The sequence below is a fragment of the Tasmannia lanceolata genome, unplaced genomic scaffold (assembly GCF_043159265.1).
Source record: "Tasmannia lanceolata isolate RefF3 unplaced genomic scaffold, GAP_Taslan_0.1 ptg000008l, whole genome shotgun sequence".
NCBI classification, from domain to species: Eukaryota; Viridiplantae; Streptophyta; class Magnoliopsida; order Canellales; family Winteraceae; genus Tasmannia; species Tasmannia lanceolata.
This window is the reverse complement of record NW_027518685.1, coordinates 26,089,910-26,105,414: the sequence shown is the minus strand read 5'-3', so window position 1 is coordinate 26,105,414 and position 15,505 is coordinate 26,089,910. Positions and strand designations below refer to the sequence as shown.

Below are 15,505 nucleotides of genomic sequence, written 5' to 3'. Positions count from 1 at the left end.
CTTAGAAAAAGTTCAACTCGAGACAGGCCAAGAAGGCACATGTCATGTCTCAACAAACCTGATCCCTGATCTGCCTTTGGAAATTATTTTTTATAGAGAAGGGCCCACGCAAATACAGAGTAGAGTTTCCACTTCCTTGCATTCTATCATTTTTCAAGTTGAAGTTTGTTTAGACAAGATGTGGATTGTAGGATATGATGGATGCCCATTTTGTTGGTTCATGACCCATAAGCTGGAGAGAAAAAAACCTGCACACACACACACAGGCGAAGACGATGGGACCCTAAAAAGACACACAATGCCATTTTGTAGGACAGAGATATGGTCCGCGTATGATAAGGCAGGTCTCTGTGCCCCTGGATGGGACCATTCATCTCAGGCTGGCTCAAGCTTAACTTTGATGGTTTCAGCATTGGAAATCCCGGTCTAGCAAGCATTTGAGGTTTGCTTAGAGATGGGGTCGGAGGAATAATATGGTCTTTTCCGGTTTCATAGGCTTTAAGGACTCCATTGAGGTGAAAGTTAGGGCAGTTTTGCAAGAGATCAGGATAATTGACAAGTCTGACTTGAGTCAGACCATGATTGATCGAGACTCTCTCAATGTCACCATGTGTGGATGGATCACATGAGAAGATGAGACTCAGGATCGGCTTACGGGATTCCTAGTGCATTTCATCCACGTTAGGAGATTTGCAAATGAGGAGGCAGATCACCTTGCTCGGTTAGGCATTAATAAAGTCAGTTTGGAGATACTTGATTTTCTGCCTTAAATTGTTGCTTTATGCTAGTCATTATAGCCTGTTGCTTCTCTCTTTGTTTTTTTCCATTCTTACAGGCATTCTTCTTTTCTAATGAATAATATACGAACCAATCCAAAAAAAAAAACCCTAAAGAAAAGCACATGTTTGGTAACCATGAACAAGAAATTCACGGAATACAAGTGTGAGAAGTGAGGATAGAGGGCTAGCTAGAGTCAAATTTTAGAGGGTTGTGACTTAGGAGCATAAGATTAGACAGGGAAATATCGACAAAACATTCTTTCTTTAAAATAGATATTACATTTTCCCAATGTTCCTGCCCCTTCTCATGCTCCACCTCACTCATTAAGTCCCTCCAATCGCACCACCTCAAATCTCTCTCACCTATCCTCTGTCCCCTTCTAACACAAAGGGCAGGTTTGGCAACCATGAAAAAAAAATCATGGAATATTACCTTACCCAGTGTCTAGAGAGGGAGAGAATTGAGAGAGCATATTGACACCACCATGTTTTGATAATTGCACTAACACATCTTGTCTTTTATTATTGAAACAGATTACAGCTTGCCTACAATAAAAGAAGAAAAATATCCAATGCTGTGCACTGGAAGAGTTTGCTGTTTTGATAACAAAAGGCAAACTCTTATTTTGCTGTGCACTTGTGGAAATTTTTTGGTAGGTAAGCTGGGATTGAACCCCCTGCCTCCAGGTTGAAGAACGAAGCCTTGACCATTGAACTAGAGGCTCAATCCCTTAAAAAGAAACATGAGTGCAACACGAGGACTTCCCTGGAGATCACCCATCATAGTACCACCCCCAAGTATGCTTAACTTCAGAGTTCTAATGAGAACGAGAGCATTTGTGCTGGTATGATTGCACCCTAAATTAAACTGGCATTGTATATAAGAGTTAATATATCAGCTTCCAAACCATAGAGGACTTTTGACTCAATTATTTACAATTTACATGTCATATTGACCATCCAGAGGAAGACATCTAGTATTAACGTTTTCAAACTTAAATTAGTTTTTGAGTTTAATGTAATAGAATTATCAAATGTACATAAAAATACATAAAAGAAAGCAACAATAAGAGTAAATATCCAATGCACAGAACTGGTAATCCAGAAGCCCATATGTAAAATTGTATGCAAATCAAAATAATAAATAAAATATAACAAAGCGCAGAAGGGTACCTATCTTAATGTGTTTTCGAAACAATTAATGTGTTTTCTAAACAAGGTTGAGTTCAATTTTCCCTACAATGTATTTTTCAAAGAAATTTGAATTTCTAAAGAGATTTACAAACAATATATGAGAAATTAATGAATTATTGATCAAATTTGGGTTTATTTCAGAAACTTCATATGTAATTAAAGAAATTCATTAAAAAAAAAATGTATTATTGAATGATAAATAATTTTATTCAAAACAAAGGAGAAGCAACTGAACTACAGTCAATACAAGAAAAGGCGTGGTTTTAAATTTCCACCGAAACCGACATGAGTTGTTTCCATTTATATCCCGACCAAAACCAAAATCACCGGAATGCATAAGCCAAAATCGTGAGTGTAACAGTCATATACTATATTAGTATGTATTATATAATTATAATTATACGAAGTGAATGCAAAATGTGGTGCATGCATTATTTGTAAATATTTATATGAATTACATGTGAAATTTGGCAGATACTAAATTATTTGGCGTGCGCAACAGTGCATGTCATTAGGTGTTTGATGTTTTTAAACCATTAGGATGGTTGTCTTGCTTATATGATGATTTTTACTTTTATTTTTGAATAAAAGTGTGGATATCAGCGCCCTTAAAGAGCTGTTAAATGGTTATTACTTTTCCCAAAATGCTCTCAACAGCCCATTAAAGAAGAAAAGACAGCTGGGTTTGTGCAAATATCAAAATACGGTTGTACTGATAACATTTCCCCATTAATAATGTGTACAAAAAATTTTGACTTCAAGATTTCCCAAAATTTCAAAGTGAGCCTATGTGGCTACTTCTTCATGCAACAGATGTTCTGCGAAATGTCTTTTGTTATGGATCCTAGCAAATCCCATTATATATGCAAATAACTTTCGAAGTTATTCAAAGAAACCTTATAAGGAAGTCTGGATTGGGAATGTGGTTCAAAAGGATCTTGAAATGGAATGTGGCGAGGGATTATTGAGATTACTTAGAGGGACTGACTTATAATTTCCATCTTTAAGAGGACATTGTTATAAATAAAGAAGGTTTATGCCTGCTTAGAAAAAGTTCAACTCGAGACAGGCCAAGAAGGCACATGTCATGTCTCAACAAACCTGATCCCTGATCTGCCTTTGGAAATTATTTTTTATAGAGAAGGGCCCACGCAAATACAGAGTAGAGTTTCCACTTCCTTGCATTCTATCATTTTTCAAGTTGAAGTTTGTTTAGACAAGATGTGGATTGTAGGATATGATGGATGCCCATTTTGTTGGTTCATGACCCATAAGCTGGAGAGAAAAAAACCTGCACACACACACACAGGCGAAGACGATGGGACCCTAAAAAGACACACAATGCCATTTTGTAGGACAGAGATATGGTCCGCGTATGATAAGGCAGGTCTCTGTGCCCCTGGATGGGACCATTCATCTCAGGCTGGCTCAAGCTTAACTTTGATGGTTTCAGCATTGGAAATCCCGGTCTAGCAAGCATTTGAGGTTTGCTTAGAGATGGGGTCGGAGGAATAATATGGTCTTTTCCGGTTTCATAGGCTTTAAGGACTCCATTGAGGTGAAAGTTAGGGCAGTTTTGCAAGAGATCAGGATAATTGACAAGTCTGACTTGAGTCAGACCATGATTGATCGAGACTCTCTCAATGTCACCATGTGTGGATGGATCACATGAGAAGATGAGACTCAGGATCGGCTTACGGGATTCCTAGTGCATTTCATCCACGTTAGGAGATTTGCAAATGAGGAGGCAGATCACCTTGCTCGGTTAGGCATTAATAAAGTCAGTTTGGAGATACTTGATTTTCTGCCTTAAATTGTTGCTTTATGCTAGTCATTATAGCCTGTTGCTTCTCTCTTTGTTTTTTTCCATTCTTACAGGCATTCTTCTTTTCTAATGAATAATATACGAACCAATCCACAAAAAAAAACCCTAAAGAAAAGCACATGTTTGGTAACCATGAACAAGAAATTCACGGAATACAAGTGTGAGAAGTGAGGATAGAGGGCTAGCTAGAGTCAAATTTTAGAGGGTTGTGACTTAGGAGCATAAGATTAGACAGGGAAATATCGACAAAACATTCTTTCTTTAAAATAGATATTACATTTTCCCAATGTTCCTGCCCCTTCTCATGCTCCACCTCACTCATTAAGTCCCTCCAATCGCACCACCTCAAATCTCTCTCACCTATCCTCTGTCCCCTTCTAACACAAAGGGCAGGTTTGGCAACCATGAAAAAAAAATCATGGAATATTACCTTACCCAGTGTCTAGAGAGGGAGAGAATTGAGAGAGCATATTGACACCACCATGTTTTGATAATTGCACTAACACATCTTGTCTTTTATTATTGAAACAGATTACAGCTTGCCTACAATAAAAGAAGAAAAATATCCAATGCTGTGCACTGGAAGAGTTTGCTGTTTTGATAACAAAAGGCAAACTCTTATTTTGCTGTGCACTTGTGGAAATTTTTTGGTAGGTAAGCTGGGATTGAACCCCCTGCCTCCAGGTTGAAGAACGAAGCCTTGACCATTGAACTAGAGGCTCAATCCCTTAAAAAGAAACATGAGTGCAACACGAGGACTTCCCTGGAGATCACCCATCATAGTACCACCCCCAAGTATGCTTAACTTCAGAGTTCTAATGAGAACGAGAGCATTTGTGCTGGTATGATTGCACCCTAAATTAAACTGGCATTGTATATAAGAGTTAATATATCAGCTTCCAAACCATAGAGGACTTTTGACTCAATTATTTACAATTTACATGTCATATTGACCATCCAGAGGAAGACATCTAGTATTAACGTTTTCAAACTTAAATTAGTTTTTGAGTTTAATGTAATAGAATTATCAAATGTACATAAAAATACATAAAAGAAAGCAACAATAAGAGTAAATATCCAATGCACAGAACTGGTAATCCAGAAGCCCATATGTAAAATTGTATGCAAATCAAAATAATAAATAAAATATAACAAAGCGCAGAAGGGTACCTATCTTAATGTGTTTTCGAAACAATTAATGTGTTTTCTAAACAAGGTTGAGTTCAATTTTCCCTACAATGTATTTTTCAAAGAAATTTGAATTTCTAAAGAGATTTACAAACAATATATGAGAAATTAATGAATTATTGATCAAATTTGGGTTTATTTCAGAAACTTCATATGTAATTAAAGAAATTCATTAAAAAAAAAATGTATTATTGAATGATAAATAATTTTATTCAAAACAAAGGAGAAGCAACTGAACTACAGTCAATACAAGAAAAGGCGTGGTTTTAAATTTCCACCGAAACCGACATGAGTTGTTTCCATTTATATCCCGACCAAAACCAAAATCACCGGAATGCATAAGCCAAAATCGTGAGTGTAACAGTCATATACTATATTAGTATGTATTATATAATTATAATTATACGAAGTGAATGCAAAATGTGGTGCATGCATTATTTGTAAATATTTATATGAATTACATGTGAAATTTGGCAGATACTAAATTATTTGGCGTGCGCAACAGTGCATGTCATTAGGTGTTTGATGTTTTTAAACCATTAGGATGGTTGTCTTGCTTATATGATGATTTTTACTTTTATTTTTGAATAAAAGTGTGGATATCAGCGCCCTTAAAGAGCTGTTAAATGGTTATTACTTTTCCCAAAATGCTCTCAACAGCCCATTAAAGAAGAAAAGACAGCTGGGTTTGTGCAAATATCAAAATACGGTTGTACTGATAACATTTCCCCATTAATAATGTGTACAAAAAATTTTGACTTCAAGATTTCCCAAAATTTCAAAGTGAGCCTATGTGGCTACTTCTTCATGCAACAGATGTTCTGCGAAATGTCTTTTGTTATGGATCCTAGCAAATCCCATTATATATGCAAATAACTTTCGAAGTTATTCAAAGAAACCTTATAAGGAAGTCTGGATTGGGAATGTGGTTCAAAAGGATCTTGAAATGGAATGTGGCGAGGGATTATTGAGATTACTTAGAGGGACTGACTTATAATTTCCATCTTTAAGAGGACATTGTTATAAATAAAGAAGGTTTATGCCTGCTTAGAAAAAGTTCAACTCGAGACAGGCCAAGAAGGCACATGTCATGTCTCAACAAACCTGATCCCTGATCTGCCTTTGGAAATTATTTTTTATAGAGAAGGGCCCACGCAAATACAGAGTAGAGTTTCCACTTCCTTGCATTCTATCATTTTTCAAGTTGAAGTTTGTTTAGACAAGATGTGGATTGTAGGATATGATGGATGCCCATTTTGTTGGTTCATGACCCATAAGCTGGAGAGAAAAAAACCTGCACACACACACACAGGCGAAGACGATGGGACCCTAAAAAGACACACAATGCCATTTTGTAGGACAGAGATATGGTCCGCGTATGATAAGGCAGGTCTCTGTGCCCCTGGATGGGACCATTCATCTCAGGCTGGCTCAAGCTTAACTTTGATGGTTTCAGCATTGGAAATCCCGGTCTAGCAAGCATTTGAGGTTTGCTTAGAGATGGGGTCGGAGGAATAATATGGTCTTTTCCGGTTTCATAGGCTTTAAGGACTCCATTGAGGTGAAAGTTAGGGCAGTTTTGCAAGAGATCAGGATAATTGACAAGTCTGACTTGAGTCAGACCATGATTGATCGAGACTCTCTCAATGTCACCATGTGTGGATGGATCACATGAGAAGATGAGACTCAGGATCGGCTTACGGGATTCCTAGTGCATTTCATCCACGTTAGGAGATTTGCAAATGAGGAGGCAGATCACCTTGCTCGGTTAGGCATTAATAAAGTCAGTTTGGAGATACTTGATTTTCTGCCTTAAATTGTTGCTTTATGCTAGTCATTATAGCCTGTTGCTTCTCTCTTTGTTTTTTTCCATTCTTACAGGCATTCTTCTTTTCTAATGAATAATATACGAACCAATCCAAAAAAAAAAACCCTAAAGAAAAGCACATGTTTGGTAACCATGAACAAGAAATTCACGGAATACAAGTGTGAGAAGTGAGGATAGAGGGCTAGCTAGAGTCAAATTTTAGAGGGTTGTGACTTAGGAGCATAAGATTAGACAGGGAAATATCGACAAAACATTCTTTCTTTAAAATAGATATTACATTTTCCCAATGTTCCTGCCCCTTCTCATGCTCCACCTCACTCATTAAGTCCCTCCAATCGCACCACCTCAAATCTCTCTCACCTATCCTCTGTCCCCTTCTAACACAAAGGGCAGGTTTGGCAACCATGAAAAAAAAATCATGGAATATTACCTTACCCAGTGTCTAGAGAGGGAGAGAATTGAGAGAGCATATTGACACCACCATGTTTTGATAATTGCACTAACACATCTTGTCTTTTATTATTGAAACAGATTACAGCTTGCCTACAATAAAAGAAGAAAAATATCCAATGCTGTGCACTGGAAGAGTTTGCTGTTTTGATAACAAAAGGCAAACTCTTATTTTGCTGTGCACTTGTGGAAATTTTTTGGTAGGTAAGCTGGGATTGAACCCCCTGCCTCCAGGTTGAAGAACGAAGCCTTGACCATTGAACTAGAGGCTCAATCCCTTAAAAAGAAACATGAGTGCAACACGAGGACTTCCCTGGAGATCACCCATCATAGTACCACCCCCAAGTATGCTTAACTTCAGAGTTCTAATGAGAACGAGAGCATTTGTGCTGGTATGATTGCACCCTAAATTAAACTGGCATTGTATATAAGAGTTAATATATCAGCTTCCAAACCATAGAGGACTTTTGACTCAATTATTTACAATTTACATGTCATATTGACCATCCAGAGGAAGACATCTAGTATTAACGTTTTCAAACTTAAATTAGTTTTTGAGTTTAATGTAATAGAATTATCAAATGTACATAAAAATACATAAAAGAAAGCAACAATAAGAGTAAATATCCAATGCACAGAACTGGTAATCCAGAAGCCCATATGTAAAATTGTATGCAAATCAAAATAATAAATAAAATATAACAAAGCGCAGAAGGGTACCTATCTTAATGTGTTTTCGAAACAATTAATGTGTTTTCTAAACAAGGTTGAGTTCAATTTTCCCTACAATGTATTTTTCAAAGAAATTTGAATTTCTAAAGAGATTTACAAACAATATATGAGAAATTAATGAATTATTGATCAAATTTGGGTTTATTTCAGAAACTTCATATGTAATTAAAGAAATTCATTAAAAAAAAAATGTATTATTGAATGATAAATAATTTTATTCAAAACAAAGGAGAAGCAACTGAACTACAGTCAATACAAGAAAAGGCGTGGTTTTAAATTTCCACCGAAACCGACATGAGTTGTTTCCATTTATATCCCGACCAAAACCAAAATCACCGGAATGCATAAGCCAAAATCGTGAGTGTAACAGTCATATACTATATTAGTATGTATTATATAATTATAATTATACGAAGTGAATGCAAAATGTGGTGCATGCATTATTTGTAAATATTTATATGAATTACATGTGAAATTTGGCAGATACTAAATTATTTGGCGTGCGCAACAGTGCATGTCATTAGGTGTTTGATGTTTTTAAACCATTAGGATGGTTGTCTTGCTTATATGATGATTTTTACTTTTATTTTTGAATAAAAGTGTGGATATCAGCGCCCTTAAAGAGCTGTTAAATGGTTATTACTTTTCCCAAAATGCTCTCAACAGCCCATTAAAGAAGAAAAGACAGCTGGGTTTGTGCAAATATCAAAATACGGTTGTACTGATAACATTTCCCCATTAATAATGTGTACAAAAAATTTTGACTTCAAGATTTCCCAAAATTTCAAAGTGAGCCTATGTGGCTACTTCTTCATGCAACAGATGTTCTGCGAAATGTCTTTTGTTATGGATCCTAGCAAATCCCATTATATATGCAAATAACTTTCGAAGTTATTCAAAGAAACCTTATAAGGAAGTCTGGATTGGGAATGTGGTTCAAAAGGATCTTGAAATGGAATGTGGCGAGGGATTATTGAGATTACTTAGAGGGACTGACTTATAATTTCCATCTTTAAGAGGACATTGTTATAAATAAAGAAGGTTTATGCCTGCTTAGAAAAAGTTCAACTCGAGACAGGCCAAGAAGGCACATGTCATGTCTCAACAAACCTGATCCCTGATCTGCCTTTGGAAATTATTTTTTATAGAGAAGGGCCCACGCAAATACAGAGTAGAGTTTCCACTTCCTTGCATTCTATCATTTTTCAAGTTGAAGTTTGTTTAGACAAGATGTGGATTGTAGGATATGATGGATGCCCATTTTGTTGGTTCATGACCCATAAGCTGGAGAGAAAAAAACCTGCACACACACACACAGGCGAAGACGATGGGACCCTAAAAAGACACACAATGCCATTTTGTAGGACAGAGATATGGTCCGCGTATGATAAGGCAGGTCTCTGTGCCCCTGGATGGGACCATTCATCTCAGGCTGGCTCAAGCTTAACTTTGATGGTTTCAGCATTGGAAATCCCGGTCTAGCAAGCATTTGAGGTTTGCTTAGAGATGGGGTCGGAGGAATAATATGGTCTTTTCCGGTTTCATAGGCTTTAAGGACTCCATTGAGGTGAAAGTTAGGGCAGTTTTGCAAGAGATCAGGATAATTGACAAGTCTGACTTGAGTCAGACCATGATTGATCGAGACTCTCTCAATGTCACCATGTGTGGATGGATCACATGAGAAGATGAGACTCAGGATCGGCTTACGGGATTCCTAGTGCATTTCATCCACGTTAGGAGATTTGCAAATGAGGAGGCAGATCACCTTGCTCGGTTAGGCATTAATAAAGTCAGTTTGGAGATACTTGATTTTCTGCCTTAAATTGTTGCTTTATGCTAGTCATTATAGCCTGTTGCTTCTCTCTTTGTTTTTTTCCATTCTTACAGGCATTCTTCTTTTCTAATGAATAATATACGAACCAATCCAAAAAAAAAAACCCTAAAGAAAAGCACATGTTTGGTAACCATGAACAAGAAATTCACGGAATACAAGTGTGAGAAGTGAGGATAGAGGGCTAGCTAGAGTCAAATTTTAGAGGGTTGTGACTTAGGAGCATAAGATTAGACAGGGAAATATCGACAAAACATTCTTTCTTTAAAATAGATATTACATTTTCCCAATGTTCCTGCCCCTTCTCATGCTCCACCTCACTCATTAAGTCCCTCCAATCGCACCACCTCAAATCTCTCTCACCTATCCTCTGTCCCCTTCTAACACAAAGGGCAGGTTTGGCAACCATGAAAAAAAAATCATGGAATATTACCTTACCCAGTGTCTAGAGAGGGAGAGAATTGAGAGAGCATATTGACACCACCATGTTTTGATAATTGCACTAACACATCTTGTCTTTTATTATTGAAACAGATTACAGCTTGCCTACAATAAAAGAAGAAAAATATCCAATGCTGTGCACTGGAAGAGTTTGCTGTTTTGATAACAAAAGGCAAACTCTTATTTTGCTGTGCACTTGTGGAAATTTTTTGGTAGGTAAGCTGGGATTGAACCCCCTGCCTCCAGGTTGAAGAACGAAGCCTTGACCATTGAACTAGAGGCTCAATCCCTTAAAAAGAAACATGAGTGCAACACGAGGACTTCCCTGGAGATCACCCATCATAGTACCACCCCCAAGTATGCTTAACTTCAGAGTTCTAATGAGAACGAGAGCATTTGTGCTGGTATGATTGCACCCTAAATTAAACTGGCATTGTATATAAGAGTTAATATATCAGCTTCCAAACCATAGAGGACTTTTGACTCAATTATTTACAATTTACATGTCATATTGACCATCCAGAGGAAGACATCTAGTATTAACGTTTTCAAACTTAAATTAGTTTTTGAGTTTAATGTAATAGAATTATCAAATGTACATAAAAATACATAAAAGAAAGCAACAATAAGAGTAAATATCCAATGCACAGAACTGGTAATCCAGAAGCCCATATGTAAAATTGTATGCAAATCAAAATAATAAATAAAATATAACAAAGCGCAGAAGGGTACCTATCTTAATGTGTTTTCGAAACAATTAATGTGTTTTCTAAACAAGGTTGAGTTCAATTTTCCCTACAATGTATTTTTCAAAGAAATTTGAATTTCTAAAGAGATTTACAAACAATATATGAGAAATTAATGAATTATTGATCAAATTTGGGTTTATTTCAGAAACTTCATATGTAATTAAAGAAATTCATTAAAAAAAAAATGTATTATTGAATGATAAATAATTTTATTCAAAACAAAGGAGAAGCAACTGAACTACAGTCAATACAAGAAAAGGCGTGGTTTTAAATTTCCACCGAAACCGACATGAGTTGTTTCCATTTATATCCCGACCAAAACCAAAATCACCGGAATGCATAAGCCAAAATCGTGAGTGTAACAGTCATATACTATATTAGTATGTATTATATAATTATAATTATACGAAGTGAATGCAAAATGTGGTGCATGCATTATTTGTAAATATTTATATGAATTACATGTGAAATTTGGCAGATACTAAATTATTTGGCGTGCGCAACAGTGCATGTCATTAGGTGTTTGATGTTTTTAAACCATTAGGATGGTTGTCTTGCTTATATGATGATTTTTACTTTTATTTTTGAATAAAAGTGTGGATATCAGCGCCCTTAAAGAGCTGTTAAATGGTTATTACTTTTCCCAAAATGCTCTCAACAGCCCATTAAAGAAGAAAAGACAGCTGGGTTTGTGCAAATATCAAAATACGGTTGTACTGATAACATTTCCCCATTAATAATGTGTACAAAAAATTTTGACTTCAAGATTTCCCAAAATTTCAAAGTGAGCCTATGTGGCTACTTCTTCATGCAACAGATGTTCTGCGAAATGTCTTTTGTTATGGATCCTAGCAAATCCCATTATATATGCAAATAACTTTCGAAGTTATTCAAAGAAACCTTATAAGGAAGTCTGGATTGGGAATGTGGTTCAAAAGGATCTTGAAATGGAATGTGGCGAGGGATTATTGAGATTACTTAGAGGGACTGACTTATAATTTCCATCTTTAAGAGGACATTGTTATAAATAAAGAAGGTTTATGCCTGCTTAGAAAAAGTTCAACTCGAGACAGGCCAAGAAGGCACATGTCATGTCTCAACAAACCTGATCCCTGATCTGCCTTTGGAAATTATTTTTTATAGAGAAGGGCCCACGCAAATACAGAGTAGAGTTTCCACTTCCTTGCATTCTATCATTTTTCAAGTTGAAGTTTGTTTAGACAAGATGTGGATTGTAGGATATGATGGATGCCCATTTTGTTGGTTCATGACCCATAAGCTGGAGAGAAAAAAACCTGCACACACACACACAGGCGAAGACGATGGGACCCTAAAAAGACACACAATGCCATTTTGTAGGACAGAGATATGGTCCGCGTATGATAAGGCAGGTCTCTGTGCCCCTGGATGGGACCATTCATCTCAGGCTGGCTCAAGCTTAACTTTGATGGTTTCAGCATTGGAAATCCCGGTCTAGCAAGCATTTGAGGTTTGCTTAGAGATGGGGTCGGAGGAATAATATGGTCTTTTCCGGTTTCATAGGCTTTAAGGACTCCATTGAGGTGAAAGTTAGGGCAGTTTTGCAAGAGATCAGGATAATTGACAAGTCTGACTTGAGTCAGACCATGATTGATCGAGACTCTCTCAATGTCACCATGTGTGGATGGATCACATGAGAAGATGAGACTCAGGATCGGCTTACGGGATTCCTAGTGCATTTCATCCACGTTAGGAGATTTGCAAATGAGGAGGCAGATCACCTTGCTCGGTTAGGCATTAATAAAGTCAGTTTGGAGATACTTGATTTTCTGCCTTAAATTGTTGCTTTATGCTAGTCATTATAGCCTGTTGCTTCTCTCTTTGTTTTTTTCCATTCTTACAGGCATTCTTCTTTTCTAATGAATAATATACGAACCAATCCAAAAAAAAAAACCCTAAAGAAAAGCACATGTTTGGTAACCATGAACAAGAAATTCACGGAATACAAGTGTGAGAAGTGAGGATAGAGGGCTAGCTAGAGTCAAATTTTAGAGGGTTGTGACTTAGGAGCATAAGATTAGACAGGGAAATATCGACAAAACATTCTTTCTTTAAAATAGATATTACATTTTCCCAATGTTCCTGCCCCTTCTCATGCTCCACCTCACTCATTAAGTCCCTCCAATCGCACCACCTCAAATCTCTCTCACCTATCCTCTGTCCCCTTCTAACACAAAGGGCAGGTTTGGCAACCATGAAAAAAAAATCATGGAATATTACCTTACCCAGTGTCTAGAGAGGGAGAGAATTGAGAGAGCATATTGACACCACCATGTTTTGATAATTGCACTAACACATCTTGTCTTTTATTATTGAAACAGATTACAGCTTGCCTACAATAAAAGAAGAAAAATATCCAATGCTGTGCACTGGAAGAGTTTGCTGTTTTGATAACAAAAGGCAAACTCTTATTTTGCTGTGCACTTGTGGAAATTTTTTGGTAGGTAAGCTGGGATTGAACCCCCTGCCTCCAGGTTGAAGAACGAAGCCTTGACCATTGAACTAGAGGCTCAATCCCTTAAAAAGAAACATGAGTGCAACACGAGGACTTCCCTGGAGATCACCCATCATAGTACCACCCCCAAGTATGCTTAACTTCAGAGTTCTAATGAGAACGAGAGCATTTGTGCTGGTATGATTGCACCCTAAATTAAACTGGCATTGTATATAAGAGTTAATATATCAGCTTCCAAACCATAGAGGACTTTTGACTCAATTATTTACAATTTACATGTCATATTGACCATCCAGAGGAAGACATCTAGTATTAACGTTTTCAAACTTAAATTAGTTTTTGAGTTTAATGTAATAGAATTATCAAATGTACATAAAAATACATAAAAGAAAGCAACAATAAGAGTAAATATCCAATGCACAGAACTGGTAATCCAGAAGCCCATATGTAAAATTGTATGCAAATCAAAATAATAAATAAAATATAACAAAGCGCAGAAGGGTACCTATCTTAATGTGTTTTCGAAACAATTAATGTGTTTTCTAAACAAGGTTGAGTTCAATTTTCCCTACAATGTATTTTTCAAAGAAATTTGAATTTCTAAAGAGATTTACAAACAATATATGAGAAATTAATGAATTATTGATCAAATTTGGGTTTATTTCAGAAACTTCATATGTAATTAAAGAAATTCATTAAAAAAAAAATGTATTATTGAATGATAAATAATTTTATTCAAAACAAAGGAGAAGCAACTGAACTACAGTCAATACAAGAAAAGGCGTGGTTTTAAATTTCCACCGAAACCGACATGAGTTGTTTCCATTTATATCCCGACCAAAACCAAAATCACCGGAATGCATAAGCCAAAATCGTGAGTGTAACAGTCATATACTATATTAGTATGTATTATATAATTATAATTATACGAAGTGAATGCAAAATGTGGTGCATGCATTATTTGTAAATATTTATATGAATTACATGTGAAATTTGGCAGATACTAAATTATTTGGCGTGCGCAACAGTGCATGTCATTAGGTGTTTGATGTTTTTAAACCATTAGGATGGTTGTCTTGCTTATATGATGATTTTTACTTTTATTTTTGAATAAAAGTGTGGATATCAGCGCCCTTAAAGAGCTGTTAAATGGTTATTACTTTTCCCAAAATGCTCTCAACAGCCCATTAAAGAAGAAAAGACAGCTGGGTTTGTGCAAATATCAAAATACGGTTGTACTGATAACATTTCCCCATTAATAATGTGTACAAAAAATTTTGACTTCAAGATTTCCCAAAATTTCAAAGTGAGCCTATGTGGCTACTTCTTCATGCAACAGATGTTCTGCGAAATGTCTTTTGTTATGGATCCTAGCAAATCCCATTATATATGCAAATAACTTTCGAAGTTATTCAAAGAAACCTTATAAGGAAGTCTGGATTGGGAATGTGGTTCAAAAGGATCTTGAAATGGAATGTGGCGAGGGATTATTGAGATTACTTAGAGGGACTGACTTATAATTTCCATCTTTAAGAGGACATTGTTATAAATAAAGAAGGTTTATGCCTGCTTAGAAAAAGTTCAACTCGAGACAGGCCAAGAAGGCACATGTCATGTCTCAACAAACCTGATCCCTGATCTGCCTTTGGAAATTATTTTTTATAGAGAAGGGCCCACGCAAATACAGAGTAGAGTTTCCACTTCCTTGCATTCTATCATTTTTCAAGTTGAAGTTTGTTTAGACAAGATGTGGATTGTAGGATATGATGGATGCCCATTTTGTTGGTTCATGACCCATAAGCTGGAGAGAAAAAAACCTGCACACACACACACAGGCGAAGACGATGGGACCCTAAAAAGACACACAATGCCATTTTGTAGGACAGAGATATGGTCCGCGTATGATAAGGCAGGTCTCTGTGCCCCTGGATGGGACCATTCATCTCAGGCTGGCTCAAGCTTAACTTTGATGGTTTCAGCATTGGAAATCCCGG

At 36.5% G+C, this 15,505-nt stretch overlaps 5 pseudogenes; all 5 read right to left on the bottom strand.

Annotated features, from left to right (window-relative positions):
- Positions 1-1,523: 1,523 nt before the first annotated feature.
- LOC143885721 (5S ribosomal RNA) lies at positions 1,524-1,638 on the bottom strand (annotated as a pseudogene).
- A 2,901-nt stretch (positions 1,639-4,539) lies between these two features.
- LOC143885719 (5S ribosomal RNA) lies at positions 4,540-4,654 on the bottom strand (annotated as a pseudogene).
- A 2,901-nt stretch (positions 4,655-7,555) lies between these two features.
- On the bottom strand, positions 7,556-7,670 carry LOC143885718 (5S ribosomal RNA; annotated as a pseudogene).
- A 2,901-nt stretch (positions 7,671-10,571) lies between these two features.
- On the bottom strand, positions 10,572-10,686 carry LOC143885712 (5S ribosomal RNA; annotated as a pseudogene).
- Positions 10,687-13,587: 2,901 nt separating this feature from the next.
- Positions 13,588-13,702, bottom strand: LOC143885700 (5S ribosomal RNA; annotated as a pseudogene).
- Between the last annotated feature and the right edge of the window lie 1,803 nt (positions 13,703-15,505).